Source organism: Bufo bufo, chromosome 3 (genome assembly GCF_905171765.1).
Source record: "Bufo bufo chromosome 3, aBufBuf1.1, whole genome shotgun sequence".
Taxonomy (NCBI): Eukaryota; Metazoa; Chordata; class Amphibia; order Anura; family Bufonidae; genus Bufo; species Bufo bufo.
Window position 1 is genome coordinate 145069101 of NC_053391.1, and position 18454 is coordinate 145087554.

The following is an 18454-nucleotide window of genomic DNA, read 5'->3' on the forward strand; positions in this document are numbered from 1 at the left end:
GCCGAGGTCGCCTGTAAGATGGATACACACCCCGTCCTCGTGATGAAAGAAAACTTGAGGGCTTCAAATCAAGGATGCTTGTTTTATTCCAATAAAAAGCTCGACGCGTTTCCTAGGACCATAGTCAGAGGGCGTAGACCTCTGGCTGATATATCTCCCTAGGGCAAAACGCTATGTGATTAAAGATTAAAGAATATAGCCACTGAATCCCTGCCACATAATAATATTTAGTTATAGTTCCCCACCAACACACTTCCTGTTCCGGCCCTGGAGGTCATGTGACCAGGAAGTTACTGCCCACAATGAGATGCCACATGGAACCAACCAAACGAATGATATACATCCTCCCTATTTAACCGTGAGTTTTTTCAGTGTTATGTTATGCTTATATTTATGCTCTTGATAAAAGGGACTTAGTTGTAATCCCCGAAACGCGACGAGCTTTTTATTGGAATAAAACAAGCATCCTTGGTTTGAAGCCCTCAAGTTTTCTTTCATCACGAGGACGGGGTGTGTATCCATCTTACAGGCGACCTCGGCGAGGGAGGTAAGGAGGACAGGTGTTTTGAGTTTATCCTGTTCATCCTCCTCCCTGGTGAAGTAAGTCCTTTGACTTAATTTATTTCTTATTTTAATAACATTATTCCATTATGGTTATGGCATGTTTTCTATATAGCTCTAATATAACACTATTAGACCTGCCATTTGAGCTGTTGTAGATAATCTGTATACTGTTATATATACATACATTTCTATACGGCCACTCTTGTAATACCGGACACGTGTAACTGGCGCCCCACTATACTGTTATGTGTATTCTTGCGTATAGCACATCGTTAGTGTTCCTGCGCTTTGTTTCTTTTTAAGTGGGCAACTGCCTCGCACTGTGGCCAGCCAATCACAAGCTGGTAATCTGACACTAGTTTCGAGTTCTCCTCTGGCGCTTCACCCCTCCTTTCTCTGTCCCAATCCCCCTTTCCACACATCCACTCCAATTTTTTATTTTATCTTTTACGTATTAGCCCTTCATGTCAGCCATAAGACCCCCATTAGCCCCTCATGTCAGCCATAAGCCCCCCATTAGCCCCTCATGTCAGCCATTAGCCCCTCATGTCAGCCATAAGCCCCCCATTAGCCCCTCATGTCAGCCATAAGCCCCCCTTTAGCCCCTCATGTCAGCCATAAGCCCCTCATGTCAGCCATAAGCCCCCCATTAGCCCCTCATGTCAGCCATAAGCCCCCCATTAGCCCTTCATGTCAGCCCCATGTCCCCCAGGTCAGCCATCAGCCCCCAGTGCAAATAAAATGAAAAAAAACACTTACCTCTCCTGCTCCTGGTCACCTTCGCGATCCTCTTCATTCTTCATTCTGCTGTCGGCTGGCTGAGTATAGCGGCGCACAGCGTGAGGTCACAGAGAGCGTACAGCCATGCACAGCCGATAGCCGAGCCGAGGACCAGGAAGTGGTGAGTACAGATCCTTCACCGCTCCCTGGTCCTTCTGTACTAATGAAGCGCTTCCATAATGGAAGCGCTTCATTAGTACAGATTTAAAGACTGCCCTGATCGCCGCGGCCCGGCGAGTTGATGTGGTTGGTGAAAGCCTGTAACTCTTGTTTATGAATTTTAACCCAAGTGTCATCCACATATCTGAACCAATGACTCTGTGTAATTCCCTTGCAAGTGGTCAGGGCTTTCCTTTCTACTTCCTCCATATACAGGTTCGCTACAATAGGTGAGACTGGTGATCCCATAGCAGAGCCATGTTTTTGCTTGTAGAACTTGATTCAGTTACATAGTTATTCCCAGAGAATTCTTGTACAGTCACTCAGAATTGAGAAAGCTCGTTGGAAGAACGAGTCAAACGTTTTCAAGAAATCTACAGTAAGTCTAGTTGCCTTGATTTATTCTTTACAGATATGCTTTCACACTAGCGTTTTTGCTGGATCCGGCAGGGTTCAGCAAAAATGCTTTTGTTACTGATTATCCATCTGCATCCGTTATGAACGGATCCGGCTGTATTATCTTTAACATAGCCAAGACAGATCCGTCATGAACTCCATTGAAAGTCAATGGGGGACGGATCCATTTTCTATTGACTTGCTCCTCATCTCATGCACTTTACTCTGTCTTGTTTAATAGGGTTGATCATGCTGACAGATGCTATTTACGTTAGCTTTATAGCAGTTGCATCGTCTGTCGTAACTATAGTTAAGCCATAGTCATCAAGAGACTCTCAATAAAATACCCTAAGATATGATGGAACCACATCTTTTGTTCGCTAACATTTTTACTGCAACAATAACAATTGGTGTCATACCTTGGGCTCGGAGTCATCAGTTTGTAATATAATAACTGTGCAACTCACATTGTAAGTGCTTTTGAATTAGGAAAAGAAATCTCCACCCTGGACAAAATTCCTGAAATATGAACTTGACTGCCGTCTACAAACCCAGGAGGCCCGGCCTAGACTGGAAAGTAAAGCATGGCGCTTACAGGGGAAGAGTGTCTTGTTGACATGTATTTGGAAGGCTCTGTGCATTTCCAAATGTTTAAAGGGGTTGACCATTTTCTGGCTACTTTTCACCAATGTGTATGTAAGATGACTATATAACACTTACTACTATAGCCCTTTTTTATTTTCTGAGTTGTTTGCTATATTTCATGAGTCATGTCCCCTTGTTGGGCAAAGCTTCTTTGCTGTACACACAGGGTCCCGTCCTTAAGATGGCTGCTGATGGAGGGTCATGTGACAAGGCAAAAATAACTCCAGACACATCACTCAGCCGTCTCCACTGAAATACACCAAATCTGCCATCTGCACTTGCAATGTAGAGAATTTAGTGCAGTGTATTTTAATGGAGGAGACTTAGTAATTTGCCTGGTGACATGGCCCTCCATCAGCCACCATTTTATGGACAGCGATGTAGCGCTGCGGGAAGGAGTGCATGTCACGCAGGAGTGTTCCCTTTGGCCTACTTGGCCCCATTTGCTTCTCTTTCCATTGTTTCATTTGCCACTCCTTGGTGGTCCTCTCCACCTATGGACTTCTTGCAGATTCAGCATTCAAAACAAGAATGCCTCCCAAACTATGATAGACTGGCTTTTTCATGAACCAGAATGAAATTTCTAGTTGCGAGACAGAGCTTCCTGTTGACATGGCCCAGGCAATCCCCTAGCCTGGCCATTCACCACTTCCCTACTTCGTGAGATTTCCCTACCCTCGTCACTTCCAGTCGCACCGGACATGACGTGAGGAGGTGTGCAGCGCCGCGCAGGCGCACAACGACAGGTTAGGGAAGTTTCACAGCAGAGTGCGCATGCGCCAGGAGCCTCACCAGCGGTTAGGGAAGGGAAAAATTACGTACGGGCCAGTGCTTTTTCCCTACCCTAACCGCTGGTGAGGCTCCCAGCGCATGCGCACTCTGCTGTGAAATTTCCCTAACCCATCGTTGTGCGCAGTGCGCCCCCCCAATATAGTAAACATTGGTGGCGCAGTGCGCCCCCCCAACATAATAAACATTGGTGGCGCAGTGCGCCCCCCCAATATAATAAACATTGGTGGCGCAGTGCGCCCCCCCAACACCCCAATATAATAAACATTGGTGGCGCAGTGCGCCCCCCCCAATATAATAAACATTGGTGGTGCAGTGCGCCCCCCCTCAATATAATAAACATTGGTGGCGCAGTGGGCAGTGCCAATGAGGGTTAAAAAATAATTAACTCACCTCCTCCAATTGATCGTCTTCTGTTCTTTCTTCATGACCTGTCAAAGGACCTGTGGTGACATCACTGTGCTCATCACATGATCCATCACCATGGTAATGGGTCATGTGATGAGCTCAGTGACGTCACCACAGGTCCTGAAGAAAACAGGAGACCGGCAGCTATGCGATCAACTGGAGGAGGTGAGTTAATTTTTTTAAATTATTTTTTAACCCTCACTGGCACTTCCCACTGTGCCACCAATGTTTCTTATACTGGGGTGTTGGGGGGGGGGGCCGCACTGTGCCACCGTTTCTTATACTGGGGTGTTGGGGGGGGGGGCCGCACTGTGCCACCGTTTCTTATACTGGGGTGTTGGGGGGGGCCGCACTGTGCCACAGTTTCTTATACTGGGGTGTTGGGGGGGGGGGGCCGCACTGTGCCACCGTTTCTTATACTGGGGTGTTGGGGAGGGGGGCGCACTGTGCCACCAACGTTTCTTATACAAATACAGGAGGCGGGTGCCGGAATCAAATAGCCGGCACCCGACCTTTGTGACAGGGAGCTGCGATCAGCGGCAGTTAACCCCTTAGGTACCGCACCTGAAGGGTTAACTCAACTGCAGCTGATCGCAGCTCCCTGTCACAGAGGTCGGGTGCCGGCTATTTGATTCCAGCACCCGCCTCCTGTATTTGTATTTCAGGTCAGTTTTTTTCATTGGTGGCGCAGTGGCCACAGGCCCTTCCCTCCTCCTCCTGCCTCTCTTCTTATTGGCAGCGGCGGGGGCAGCAGGCAGGTCAGACAGGGGAGAGGGAGATGGAGGGGGCGCCCCGAGGGAGAACACAAGTGCAGCCTCGCCTGCCGCAGATTACATTGCGAGCTGTCGGCCACCCAGCGCCCCTGTTACTATGGCGCCCTGTGCGGCCGCACAGCCCGCACACCCCAAAGGCCGGCCCTGGTTCCAGGGCATCCAACTGAGCAATATCCAAATATACTAAGAGATTGTTGTTGGTGGGAATGCCGAGTGGCATGTGCACAGAGCACACAGCCATACGTGTGCAGACTATCCAGGAGGCTTGGTCAGCAAACCAGTCAGAGCGCCCAGCACTGTATTTGAACCTGATCTGTTTTATATCCTGTGTCAGGTATTGTGTCCTGCAGCCTGGTGTGATTTTACAGTGTTATTATCTTTCCCTTTTCCAACTACTTCTGAGGTACCATTTGACTACTTTCTGGATTGACCCTTACTCAGCTGTATTTGTTTTGACTCTTCCTGGATCTTATCAAGCTAGATGTTTTCTCTGCTGTCTCCCAGTATTGACTCCAATTTTTGACTGCTTCAGTCGAGGACTGTTCTGCAGATGGAACCTTGGGACAACACAGCAGTAAAGTCCAGGGGTTAAAAGGTGACAACCTATGGTTCCTTAGATTCTGCTGACCAGAGTGGCCTGCACAAAGCCTGATTGGGGAAGTTCCACCAATAAGGAGGTCTAGCTAGCCGGTCAGAAGGCTGTTTTTATATAGGTGTACCAAACCATTACATGCAGATCGCTACATGATGGCCTTCCTTTTTGTGACCCCTGGTGTCCCTCCGTTTAGGAGGCTGTACAGAGATGCAGTCATATCAAAGTCCTTTATTAATCACTGTCAAGTACCGGGGCCAGACCGGCCCACCGTGTCACGTGACAAGTGTTGCCCAAGCCCTTCAGGCCAATTCGCCTCACGCCCTCACAGTCACACGCTGTTACGCCCTACGGCGGGCCGTAACAAGCGTAAATCGCCACCTGAAGTCTGCAAGCACACCCACGCACTATCACAAAATTTTCACTGCCACCACTAGTCAGATAAAAGGTCGACAAGACACCCCTGAGTGTTCCACTCGCAAGCAGACACACACACGATAGTAGGCCTCACGGAAAAACAACATACAGTCTCAGACTGCACACACACTCTTCATGGAGCTAACGGGTTCTTAAGGTTACAAAACAAACCATCAAACTTTTAGGTTTAATGTATAAAAAATAGACAGTACTTGGTTACAATAAATGATTAACAAGAGACATTCATAACTGGCAAACAATTGTAAAATAAAAAGGAGAAAACAAAGAAAGTTCTAATACTTAACATTTGTGTGGTAAAAGTCATTTCCTCCCAGGAGATTTGGGCAGAGTAATGGTGCACAAACCAATTCGATTGGATCTCCCACTTTGTGACACCCAAATATCCAGGTATTGCATTTTTATGCCTTTCCTCCAGGGGCAGGCCTGAGGGGATTCTCACTCCCACCTCTGGCTCAGACCCTCTGGGCCAAGCTACATTACCCATGCAGCCAGCCCACTGGCCAACTAGGGAACAGGTATGAAAATATCAAAAAGATAGTTTCCTAGTGGCCCTGGTGAATATACAGACCCCAGCCATTCTTCATAATTTATTGCTCAACGTGAGTCCTAGCATATCAAACGCTACACGTCCAGGACGCTCGGAAGATGAGATCCTTATTTTATATAATGCCATGTCTGGTGTCCATGCAATGCCCCCATCATACCAGAGATGATAAGCTAGATATTGGGGACATCCAATCCCTCCTGAACAAGTTATGAAGGATTACGGATTATGGTTCATGCTCTGGTTAGGAAGCCCCTATGCTGACACAATGCGCCGGAGAGTCTGCTGTCCCCTGTCCCGAGTGTGACCGGCAAACAGGCCCATCCTCGTTAGCATCTCTGTGCTAACTACCCCCCAGGGAGCAGGCTGCTGTTTTCCCAGGTATGAGGCAGACATCTCGGCCTATATGCAGTCTTAAACCAATTCATCAATGGCTGCTGGCCTGGCAACACAAATACATAAGTACATACTGTATATATATGTGAATCACACCAGAACATTTTACACCACAACACATAACCATAAAACATATATTATCACAGCAAACATTATAATAACTAGGAATAAGGCGGTCCTTATACCTGACAATCACCATTAGTAACAAATCAGTTCCAGAAAGTTCTGTAATAGTGTTCTGGATGGGCCATTGCTAAAGTGCTCGAAGTTTGAATCTATGGCCTGCACGCTTTCCATAGTCACCACATGTCCATGGTACTTGGTAATCTGTTTCTCTGGCATTTCCTGGGCTTCAGTTTCAGCTTGTGTTGCTTATAAAGGGTCAGCACTAGGTCCAATATCTGCTAATGTTCAGAGAAGGTGGCTGAGAAGATGAAGATTTCATTTCTGCACTGCACAGTTCCAACAGTCTCTTCAAGGTGGGTGGAGCATTGGTGAGAACGAAGACCATGAGCAGGAACTCAAACAACTCGTGGGTCTGATGAAATAAGTATTTTCTCTGTCTTTCTCACCAATGGGCACCTACCAGTTCTCACTATTAATATAGACAAGCGGTGGGGGGAGGGTGGTGGGGTTAAAATGTCAAAATGTGAATGATTATTGTGATGACCCGTTGGACGGTCGGATATTGTATATTGTATGTGTTTTCTATAACAATAAAGAACTATAAAGAAAAAAAAAGAAAAATGTAGACAAGCACATGCACACTTTGGCAACAATGAAAAAATAAAAATAAAATTATGTGTATAAATAATTATTTATTTATTGATAGTTGGTCCAGTGCCAAACCAGTCCACCTACCTATTGCCACAAATATAACATAGTAAAAAGATAATAACACAAGAAACACAATATCTGATCAATAAAACTCCAAATTAATATATCAATCCAGGTTGTGGAGTACACATACACTACTCACAAAAAGTTAGGGATATTTGGCTTGTGGATGAAATTTCACGATGAACCTAAAATGCACTCTAAACTTTACAGGTGAACTTAATGTGACCTTCTCTAAACTTTTGAATGCACATGTCCAGCTGTTCAATGTTTCAGTACGTTTTCTCAACTTGCTGTTCTCTAACAAGGAGCTTAACTGCAAAATTCACAACAGGTGTTTGATCCATGAATCGCCCAATAAATTTCTGCTTCAATTAGAATTGGTATTTAAACAGTCCTCCTCATCACGCTGTTCATATTTTGACATCATGAGACGACACTTACAATTGATCAACAATACCGCGTCGTTGCGAGGCTTCAAGCAGGATGTTCTCAGACGGAAGTGGCCACTGAGCTTAGAGTGTCATAGAGTGTTATCATCAGGTTGCAACAGAGAGACTGGAAGAGTCACAGAAAGGCATAGAAGTGGACGTCCTTTGGCCACATCCCAAACTGATGACCGCTTCATTGTAAACAATGCCCTGCGGAACCAGATGAAGAATTCTACACAACTCCAGGCACATTTAAGGGAGGTGAGAGGCACCCATGTGTCACGTCAGACCATTTACATCAGCAAGATCTGCATGTTAGATGACTTGCAAGGGTACCTGACCACACCACCAGGCGTCATTGTCTTGCATGGGCCAAGGAGCATCTATGCTGGATGAGGGACCAATGGGCCTCAGTGCTGTTTACTGATGAAAGTCAATTCACTCTGAGCAGAAATGATGGCCACCAAGGAGGTTGGAGACGTCAAGGAAAACGCTATGCATCAGCCACTGTTGTCACCAGACGAGCCTTTGGTGGTGGTGTTACAGTGTGGGCAGGTGTGTCTAGTCAATACAGAACTGACCTACACGCTGTGAATGGTATAGTGACAAGCCCATACTACTTGAATGATATCATTAATCCAGTTATTGTGCCTCTACATGAACAACACAGGCCTAATTTAATCTTTATGGATGAGAATGCGCCAGCTCATCAAGGTCGCATCACGGCTGCTGGAGACTGGGGTACCTTAAATGGAGTGGCCTGCACTTTCTCCAGACCTGAATCCCATTGAAAACCTATGGGATCAGCTGAGTTGCCCTGTAGAGGCTCGTAACTCTGTACCCCAGAACCTCAATGACCTGAGGGCAGCTTTCAAGAAGAGCGGGATGCCATGCCTCAGCAGACAATAAGTCGACTTGTGAACAGCATGAGACATCGTTGTCAAGATGTAATTGATGCTCAAGGCCACATGACAAGTTATTGAGACATTGACATTTTTTGTGGGGGTATACCTACCACTGTTGTTGGCTTTTGTTTCAATAGTTTGAGATGAGGAAATCACAATTGCACTTTTTGTGAGTAGTGGATATTGATCTAAATAGCCAATGGTTGCAGGGCCCTTGCAACTTTAAAAACCAAAACTGTCCACCAGTATATTCCTCTAGTTATTTAAAACATAGATTCAAATCATCCAAATTGGGCATTACATGTCTTAATACAAGCTTCCGAGGTTATATTCACATGTATCTTAGATATTCCTGGATTTGTATAGTGCATGGAAAGGCATATGTGTGTTGCTAATTCTGATGGAGACAAAGTGGAGGTTTGAGCGCCGTGCGCCCTTACCGCTCCCTAGCGCGTAGTTGATTTGCTGACCAAACCCCCCGCAGTTGCTCCTCCACATGTGCCGGTGTTCTTCAGCTGAACTACTTTGTGGCGTGTGCCTCATGGAGTCTGAATGGCCACGGCTTTGTATCTCTCACGTCCCAGTTCAGCTAAAGGCTATTTAGATCAAAATATGCACGCACATACTAATACTCCACAACTTGGATTAATGGGGGCCATTTATGAAGAAATATACGCCACTTGTTGGCATATTCTAGGCTTAGATTTTGTCGCAAAGGGGTTTCATGGCAGAATCTGCGCCTTTTCCCCGCTCACGCCACTTTTCCGAAGTAGAGGAAAAAGGCATGGCATGGGTGGGGAATAGGACGGGTCGGCCGGCCATCTCACTTGCCATTTAACTTTGTCACTTGGTTCCGCCGACTGTGCGACATGGTTTACACTACACCAGCTCCCTTGCTGGCGTAGAATAAACCATGTCGTTCACCCCACGGAACCAAGCAACAAAGTTGTGTGGAGGCCTTCGCCTCTATTGCTGCTCCTACATGCCTGACATATGCCTAACTCCTAAAGGTGAGCACAACACAGTGCCCTCCCATTCCTCTACTGGTGTATTGGGGTTCTTGCATGAGCTGCTGGGCGCTTATCTTGATCTTACAGCAATCCTCTAGAAGACAGTATATCACCTTCCTGCTTAGCTTAGCTCTGCTGGTGTCTGTCAACGTGATTCCTGCATAACCTGATTTCTCTTATTGTGAATAACTTTTCCATCAGCTCCCAGGACCACAGGGTGACCTCATGGTTGGTGACATTCACCATCCTCAACAGCACCTGTTTAGACTGGACAGTGCAAAGGGTTTCAGTCACAGTCACCCTTCTTTCTGCAGTCTTGGTTCCATCAGCATGGTGGCTCTTTCAATCCATGGCTGGTACCAACTGGCAAGGCAGCAGCACCTTATGGCCAACCAATACTGCTAGCAAAAAACAATGTGCAGCTGTATCTTCGTATGTGGCATTTGGTCCCTCAGCTGCCAAGGTCTGGATGTGACTGCTACCTTTACACCAACTATAGCTTAGATTTTGAATTAAGTGGTGTTTGTGGTTTAAGGTGAGTCCATTGTAAATTCTGTATCGAACAAATAAAAAGAAATCCTTGCTTCTGCAATAAAACTCATAAAAACAGTGGATATTGTAAGAAATGAAAACTGTGAAGCCAAAATTGGCAACCTCACAACCCAGCAACACTATATCATTAATACCCAATCTACAAGCACATGGAGAAACCTACATAGTTCTCAGCTGTGGTAGAATACCAGGGTGTGATTCATCCCTCTAGAGAAGCAATTGTTGGACTTTGATTTATGAAAGCCAGCCATTCAATCTTTTATGGAAATTAAATGTTATTTATGCTGTCTGCAGCTTTCCATTACACATCTATTTAAAATTAATGCCACTGAAATAATGTATTTTGTCCAAATTAATTATTCCAATTTGGAATGTAAGGTGCCATGTGTCTGCAAATAACTTACTGCCATTAAACGTGGGAAGCATTAAGACGTGGGATGGCATTAAGACCAAAATAAAACTCCTACAGTTGGTTATAAAAAGCACACACATAGCCCCAGTAAGTGTAGATGCATCGGATGAGATCATTTCCATCTGTATAATTGCACCTCTATCTATGATCTAATATCTATCTATTATCTATCTACAATATCTATCTATCTATCTATCTATCTATCTATCTATCTATCTATCTATCTATCTATCTATCTATCTATCCATCTATCTATGTGAGCTACAGTACATATCCAAAGAAATAATAAACTCCCTCTTCACTGCCTTGACAGTCATAAGGCCTTTCAGTCATAGATGTATTAATGAGTAGCAACTGATGTTGGGCAAGGAGGTCTGTAAGTCCAGGTTGAGACTATGGGCAGTTTGACCAGTGGCGTGCCTAGGGGGGAGCGGGCGGTGTGCGGTCCGCCCCGGGTGCCGGCTCTCAGAGGGGTGCCAGAAGCAATGAGCGCTTCCATCAATACAGATGGAAGCACTTATTGCTGGAGCGCTGACGTCCACATACTGCGGCGGGGCATGGGAGCGCATAGTTGGGGGGCGTTGCTATTGGGGAGCCACTGTAGGGGCAATTCTATAATTTTTGGGGACACTATACAGGGAATATTACCTGGAGCACAATATAGGGTGTTATTATTACTGGGGGCACTCTAGAGGACATTATAACTGTAGACACTATAGGGACATTTGGGGTCATTAATCAAACTGGTGTAAAGTAGAACTGGCTTAGTTGCCCATAGCAGCCAATCAGATTCCACCTTTCATATTTGACAGATCTTTTGGAAATCCAGTTCTACTTTACTCCAGTTTGATAAATTACCACAATTATGTCTACTGGGGTCACTATTTTTTCAGCAGTATAGTACCTGGGGCATTGGGGGGCACAACGGGCACAGTATTGGGGGTGGCAGCAGGATGACATTGTGGGAACACCGGGATGGGGAGGTTGATGGAAAACTGAGAAATCTAACGTGTCTGCATTACAAACTCTGTAGAGACGAGATGCGGCTCAAAGAATTTGCCATGGTGCTCTGGGTCAAACGGAGGAGAAGAGGAAAGAGGAGGTCTATGTGACAGGAGATGTCCCTGGATGTAAGAGGTATGTGGTGAAGTATTGGGGGGGTGCCAGAGCCAGAGATACACCCTGGGCATGCCACTGAGTTTGACATAAGCATGTTCGGTAGGGGAACCATGCTCCATGTGATTGCTGCATTTCCTGGAACGAACACTATTCCTCTGACATGAACTCACAGCATCATAATCATTTATGAAGTTGTGTGGTCCTACCTTACTGTGGGTCTTCTGTTCTGTACTCACAGCATTATGTTACTACAGTATAATAGACCCCTGGTCAAGTAGTAATACACAGCATCACAAATCATTGAGATGCTGTGAGTTCATGTCAGAGGAGCAGTGTTCGGTCTGGGAAATACAGCTGTCATATGGGGAGTGTTTCCCAGACTGAACACACTGGTATGAAACTGGCCTGAGCCCCAATCTCCACATCAGTCCGCCTATAAAGATATACTTGAATTTCTGGACAGGATAAATAGGAACACGTATGAGAAATGCTATCAAGTGAACAGGACTGAGCTTACAGTGCATTTCACGGGCACTGCACAGTGTCAGGAGGTGTTCTACTGCTGATCACTGAGGCTACCAGGAGTCAGTCCCAGAAAGCCCCTGTACACACTGTCCATATAATGTGAAGATCTTGGTGAACACATTTTAATCTATTATAAATGTATGGCATGTATGTAAAGCCTTATTGACACATCAGTGTTCAGTCAGTGCTTCCCATCAGTGATTGTGAACCAAAACCTGGATTGAGTATTGGAGCCTATATAGAGATAACATATAAGGGAAAGATCTGCACCTGTTCTTTGTTTAGAGCCACACCTGGTTTGGGCTCAAAATAACTGATGGAAATCATTGACAAAACACTGACTGTGGGGATGAGGGCTCATGCACACAACTGCATGTATTTTGCGGTCTGCAGAACACGGATCTGCAAATAAAAACGAATGACATCTGTGTAACATCTGTGTTGCATCTGTTTTCTTTTTTGCAGATCTATTGTAACAATGCCTCTCCTTGTCCGCAAAACGGACAAGAATAGGACATGTTAAAAAATGTTTGCGGAACGGACATATGGATATATGGATACGGAATGCACATGGAGTCATTTCTGGGTTTTTTCAAGCCCCATTTAGGTGAATGGTTCCGCATACGGACCTGTTAAAAATCTGTTTGTGTACATGAGTCCTAAGGCATAACTGTTAAATCAGGAAATTCACAGTTGAATTATATTAAGTTACTCGGCTTAATGTAATGATACCTTTACACCTTTCTAAGGTCCCTATCAGTATGTCTTTGGAGTGTGGGAGGAAACCCACACAAACAAAAGAAGAACATACAAACCCCATGCAGATGTTGTCCTTGGTAAGATTCAAACCTAAGACCCCCGTAAGGCACCGGTAAAGCAGAGAGGTCAGTGCTGTTTTTTTTTTTTTTTATAGTGTCACTCTTTTCCATTGGCTGTGACACAATGAGCTTATTCTGCAGGTCAGTGTGATTACGACAATACTAAATGTATACAGTTTTTAATGTTTTACCACTGTTAAAAATACAAATCCTTTGAAAAATATAAATTTTCTTTGCATTACTTTTAATTTTTTAATATCTTTGTTCAGAAACCTGTGTGACTGCTTTTATTTTGCAGAGTGAGCTCTAGTTTTTATTGGTACCATTTTGGGGTGCATACAACTTTTTGATCACTTTTTATTCTGTGTTTTTTTGGGAGGGGTGAGGTGACCAAAAATAGCTAATCGCATTAGCATTGGCATTCACTGTGCAGGAAAAAAATATTTTCCCATTTTAATAGTTCAAACATTTTCAGAAGCTGTTATGTTTATTTTTTTGTTTCATTAATTTTATAAAAAAAATAAAACTGAAACTGAAAGGAGAGGATTTGAAAATTTAATGTGGTTTTTTAAAACTTTTTTTTACAACTTTATTAGGCCCTGCCTCCAAGGTTCTTGAACATTGGAGCCTTGGAAGCCTTTGTTAGGTCCTTGGCTGCCATAGAAAACGATTGACCATTGCCTCATGGGAGCTCCCTCCTTTTGTAAAACAACGTACTGCCATGGTCAGTATTGAGAGATTAAAGGTCAAGGATCAGAGTTAGGCCTCTTTCACACTGGGGAAATACACGGGTGCCGTTCCGTGGGCATTCCGCATTACGGATGCGGACCCATTCATTTGAATGGGTCCGCAAATCCAGAGATGTGGAATGGTGCGGAACGGAACCCTACGGAAGCACTACGGAGTGCTTCCGTGGGGTTTCGTCCCGTACTTCCGTTCCGCAAAAAGATAGAACATGTCCTATCTTTTTGCGGAACAGCCGGATCGCGGACCTATTCAAGTGAATGGGTCAGCGATACGCTGCGGCTGCCCCATGGACTGTGCTTGTGTATTTTAATATTGATGACCTATTCTCAGGATAGGTCATCAATATCAGATCGGTGGGGGTACGACACCCGGCATCCCCGCTGATCAGCTGTATGAAGGGAAGGTGCAATCAGTGCACGCCGCCATCTCCCTTCTGTCTTCCTGCTCGCCATAGACATTGCAGCAGCGATCAGGAAGAGAGAAGGGAGATGGCACACGCCCTCTGCGAGTGCCTATTGTCATACAGCTGATCGACAGGGGTGCTGGGTGTCGGATCCCCGCCAATCTGATATTGATGACCTATTTTGAGGATAGCCCGAAGAACCCCCCTTAACTCTGATTCCGGCCACTGCAGCAGCATACTAGCAGGCTCATGCACAAAACAGACTTGAAGTCCTTCTTTAGATCACAGCTGCCATGACAAACCGAACACCACCATGAGAGCACCAATAACCTCTTAGACTTCACGGTTGCAATGAATGGTGAAATTTAAAGGGGTTAAATGGCCAGGATCCGAGTTCTGATCACAACTATTGGAGCTGAAATATACAGCTGACACTTTACGGCGCTAGCTCCAGATTTTTTGTCACTCATGAAATGCAGGACAAGTGTCTGAGCTCTCAAAGTTGTTGAGTAAGGATTTTAGAAGTGATTCATTAGCAGGAAGGCTGTGTTCCTCTCAAACCAATTTGGCATATGACTAAATACCAGTTTGTTCTTTTTCAATTCATGTCAGGGAAAAACATGGGCAGCACAACTGAGATTTCCATTTTTACATGCATTAAACTCTGGGAAGCCAACCTAATTTTTAGTTCAACATTGTTGAATCTACAGGATCTTCTTGCTAAATGCTTTACAACTTTTCTATTTAACACAAAACACAAATGAGACCAGTTAGAAATCTACATGTAAAAAAAATTTTTTCTGCGGCCTGGAATCCATCAGATCCTAAAATGTCCTTAAATAATTGCTGTTAAAAAGTGAGAGCAGTGGTGTGATCGCTTGCAATAGGCAATACTGCATTTTAAAGGGGCTATCCGACCCCTAAAATGCCCCCCCATATGCCCGGGCCCCTCACACACAATATACTTACCTCTCTCCCCGGCGCCCGCGTCGACCTGATGCCCGCATGGCTGCTGCTGCATCTCCCCGTCGCGCAGATGAAAAAATCCGGTGTCGGGGGGGGGCGGGGGCAGGCGCAGCCAATAGCAGGCTGCGACAGGAACAAGCCTCCCTAGCGTCACCCGCAATGCTAGGGAGGCTCGTCCCCGTCACCGCTTGCTATTGGCTGCCCCTTTCCCCCGACACCGGATGTTTTCATCCACGCAATGGGGAGATGCAGCGGCAGCAGTGCATGCATAAGGAGTGATGCGGGTGCCGGGGAGCAAGGTACTTTGTGTATGAGGGGCCGGGGCATATGGGGGGGCATTTCAGGGGTCGGATAACCCCTTTAACCTGAAGGGTATGAGGAATAATAAATTAGGTGGGTATACTGTAAGTTGTATTTTTATTTCTTCTTGAAATATTTGCTCCATAACCGACTGCCTCTGTAAATCTCGGAGGAGGGTGGGGAAACAAAAAGTGAGCAGGTAGGTCATAACCATGACCATTGTTCCCAAGATGTAGTAGCTTTGGACCAGAAATTAACATGTGTAGCCTCACATTTCAGTTGCTGATGGATTCTGAAGAACGCTGCAGATTGTGTGTACCATTTTATCAAATAGAAAGTTCCTTTTAAGAGTTTGTTCACATGCTGTAGATTTGTTGCAGAAATTTCTTCAACTGTCCAGTTCATCTGAACAAGGCTTGCAGAAACCTATGCACATACCTGCAGAAACAATCCCATTCAGATGTAAGGAATCTATTATCAAGTGCAGAGATGTAGGAGTCAGGAGAAATAGCTGCTGACCAAACAAGTGTTCTTCTGACAGCTATTGAAGGTGCATGGGCCCCCGTAGAGCTCAGGCTCCATACAACGATGCCAAGACTCTTGACTCAAAGAAAAACTGAAGAAAATAAAGGGGTCCAAGGATGGAACACTTCCCAAACAATACTCCTAGCCTTCCAATGAAAATAAAGGAACATCCTTCTCTATTTGTTACAGCGTATCACTATTTAAGTCCAATGGACAATGCGTTTTAAGGTTAAAACCCCATCATCGGGTTAAATGGAAATAGACACACTAACCAGCATGGGACAAACTTATATACCTACACTAAGGGTCCGCATCCATTCCACACTAAGGGACCAAAATGGGTCCGCATCCATTCCACAATTTTGCAGGACTGGTGCCGACCCATTGATTTTCAATGGAGCCAGAATGTGGTGTCCGCATCCGCATTTGTGGATCCGCACTTCCGCATCCGCACGTCCGTTCCGCAAAAAATTAGAACATGTCCTGTTCTTGTCCGCAATTGAGGACAAGAAAAGGCATTTTCTATGAGAGTGCCGGCGATGTGCGGTACGTAAAATGCGGAACGCACATTGCCGGTGTCCGTGTTTTGCGGATCCACAAAACACATACGGACGTGTGAATGGACCCTAATAGGGACGTTTCCACACCCAGGAAGATCATAGTTTCACCTTCTAACATTATTCAAATTTATCAGACTAAGGCCTCATGCACACGGCCGTTAGGCGGCCGTGGCTGTATTGCGGCCAGCAAACGGTGGGTCGGCAATCCACGGCCGCACTACGCAATTCCAGAGATGTGGAGCGGAGTCACGGAACACCGTAAGCATTACTGAGTGCTTCCGTGGTGTTTCTTTCCGTTGTTCTGCACCGCAAATAAATATGACAAGTCATATTTTTTTGCGGTGCGGACAGACCACGGACCCATTCAAGTTGAATGGGTCTAGCCCGCTGCACGGATGTTGCCCGTGCATTGGCCGTGTGCATGAGGCCTAAAACACATTAAAACACACCAGCCTAAAACCTTTCAAATCAATGGCAAAAGAGGGTGTCCACCTTTTAACCACATGTAGCATTCACTGAAGGTCTAAAATGGTCAATTTCTTTACATATGCGGTACGCAGCCCTGCAGGGTATTGCGATGTGAGGTCATGGTTACTTAGGCAAACGAGGGTTGCTATGGGTTACTCACAGTTTGTAGGATGACCCTGGGCAGCGTACAGCAGTGATGGAGAGGCTGGCACAGAAGTCCTCTGGGGCACTCTCTGTATATAGGGACCAGGCCTGATGGTGGGTGAGGTGCCCTGGGTGTTGCAGGTGTTTAATGTGCCTACGGCAAGGTCCCTTTAAGGTTCGTGACGCCAGTGCCTGTAACGGTGGCACACCGGTTGATGATAGTGGTAATAAGTGAGGAACACGTTGTTGTGGTGAACCAATCTTTCTTTACTGGAAACAGTTCAACTTTATACAGTTTGAATTCAGTTCCACTTTGCAGCAGTAATCAATGGCAGGCTTTACATCAATGGCAGGTAATGTTCTTTGCAAGATACTCAGAGGGTAAAATCAACACTCACAGACCAGGCTGCACTATTCCTCAGATATCCTGGCTGTCTGTATCCCAAGGCCCGTATGCCCTAATGCTGGCTTTTATCCTTGGTAGCAATCCTCCTCAGGTATATATCCCTTGCTTTAGTTTAATGATCCTTCTGCCCTTCAGCTTACTTGACTAGCTGGAACACTGGCTCTGCTCTGGTTAGGGAACTGCAGGTTTCTCCCAGGAGGCAAACTCTTCTCTTGGGGTGAATCTTCTGAGCTAACAGAGGCTTATGAAACTTCAGGCAGGCTATAATCCTTCACTAGCCTCCTGGTGGCAACTAGAAGCCTGGGCTGTCTAGCTGCATGTCAGGAGGAGGCCCTCAGTTTGTCTCTGGCTGGTGCCCTCTCACTTCTGTCTCTCCACAGACTCCTGACTACAGACTAACTCCTCCCTGTCTGGGTCCGAATATATATACTAGGGGCTCCCTAGCTCCCTCTAGTGTCTAGGATGCTAAACTACACCATAATAGGCCTGCTGCACATATCACAGGGAAAATACACATAAAATACATATTAAAATGTATTAAAATGTACTGTGAAATACACTGCCACTGTCCCACAGGAGGTGGCGAACAACGTGGCCCAATTGACGCTTGTGTAGTGCCCACATTTACCTAGTGGGACACTACACATACCTTTATAACGCTTGTGTCATAGTGGTACTCGGTGCTCACCACCAGGGAGGGCACGGCAACGCATCACTCACCTAGCTTCTGCCTGGACCCCAGACTCCTGGGTCCCATGCTGCAAGGCCTTTTTGTGTGTGTATTAGGGCTCATGCACACGAAAGTGTGCAGGCTGTGCCAGTATTGTGGCCCGCAAACAGTA